At 30.1% G+C, this 1,662-nt stretch overlaps 1 long non-coding RNA gene across 1 annotated transcript in view; it reads left to right on the top strand.

Annotated features, from left to right (window-relative positions):
- Positions 1-992: 992 nt before the first annotated feature.
- Positions 993-1,662, top strand: part of LOC105111264 (uncharacterized) — an 8,592-nt gene continuing 7,922 nt past the window's right edge. Inside the window, exon 1 of the long non-coding RNA XR_839588.1 lies at positions 993-1,044. This is a non-coding gene — a long non-coding RNA (uncharacterized LOC105111264). The remainder of the gene's footprint in view (positions 1,045-1,662) is intronic.

Below are 1,662 nucleotides of genomic sequence, written 5' to 3'. Positions count from 1 at the left end.
ACAATGGAAAATGAACATTACCTTTACCTAATGAACTAAAAGTGTTGGGTTTTTTACTACACCAAAATTTATCCCATTTATTTGGTGGCAAATGCTTGAGCTTGCATATCTATTCTCTTCTAGGAAAAAATTCAAGAAAAAAATGTATATCTTCATTAAATCTAGTTAATTTTAATTATTTTTTTATTTTCATCTTTTTTTTATTAATTTTTGTATTCTTACAAGTACTCATAAGAGGTACAAAAAATATAAAATATAAAAAAGTATAGTTGGAGTTAAAATTGAACCAAGTACCAAGGGTAAAAAATTAAGTTTGGAAGATTTAGGTTATAAACAATGATTAAAAAAGAGAAGTTGTTTGACCTTAATTTGGCTTAGATTAAAAAAAATCAAAGAGCCAATAATGAATTTGAAATATTTGATAAAATTAAAAGTGAGCTGCCTCTTTTAATTTAAATGTAGTTATACTATAGATGCAGTAGCAATTTTAACAAAAAGAGAGAATTCCTCACATGGTGCGTGAGGAGGAGATTTATTATGTAGGTCTCGCACCATGTGATGGTGGGACAACCATATTAATTGTTATAAGCTCCCTCTTTTAATTTAAATATAGTTGTACTGTAGATGCAATAGTAATTTTAATAAAAAGAGAAGAGAAAAATAGAAGAAAGAGAAGAAGTTGAGATAGCTGAATTGGTTGTCTTCATTCTTCTATTTCCAGCTCATTCACCGTTGGATCGGGCTGAAATTATGACAGTAGCTTTTAAACACGTTACTCTTCATTCTGAATGGTTGGATCGAAGATTGGTGGTGTGGAATCTGGCTGTTTTGATAGAAAACACGGTTGTCAGTGTTGTGAGCTTTTCTCAAACATTTCTCTCTTTAATCTTGTTGTATTCAAAAAATAAGTTGTTATTGATGATATGTATGTTGTAGCCCTTAGTTGAATCTAAGAAAGAACAATTGTGAACCCATTATTTTTTTATAGTAGAAGGTTTTAGGTGGACTGTGGTCCTGTAGTTTTTCCCGCATCGAGTTTTCCACATAAAAATCTTGGTGTTGATTTATGTGATTGTTGCTTTATATTTGTTGATTGTTTAATCCTGATTTTGATTGCATAAAGAGGGAAAAGAATTGGAACTTGTGAATTGTGAATTGATCCGGCCAGATTAGTATTCGGTTATGTGTTCCTAGTTTATCCAACAAAGTGGTATCAAAGCATTGGTTATTTAGATTGAATTTCTTGTGCAGTTAAAATGAAAAAAGAAGTTTCGGACATGATAAAGCTCACTTCCTCTAATTATTTTATATGGAAAACAATGAACAAGGATCACTTATATTGCAATGATCTAGCTTTGCCGTAACACAACTAAAAGATTGATGTTTTCTCCCAAGTGCAGGAGTGTCGAAATAATAAATAACCCAGCAAGACCGGGATCGAACCATAGAGAGGTTAATTGTACAAATTATAAATAACAATAATACAACAACAATAATAATAGTAATAACAATAACAATAATAATAATAAGAAAAGAAGAGAACTTTGAGATGGAATATTAATGTAAGGATTAAACAGTGATAATAACAAATGTCAAGGTTAGAGGATCCACTAATGGTATGTCAAACAAGTATAGTATAAACTCTTATTATTCAATTGGAAA

The sequence above is a fragment of the Populus euphratica genome, unplaced genomic scaffold (genome assembly GCF_000495115.2).
Source record: "Populus euphratica unplaced genomic scaffold, PopEup_1.0 scaffold289.1, whole genome shotgun sequence".
NCBI lineage: Eukaryota > Viridiplantae > Streptophyta > Magnoliopsida > Malpighiales > Salicaceae > Populus > Populus euphratica.
Note: the sequence above shows the minus strand (reverse complement) of the source record. Positions and strands in the feature narration are given on the sequence as shown.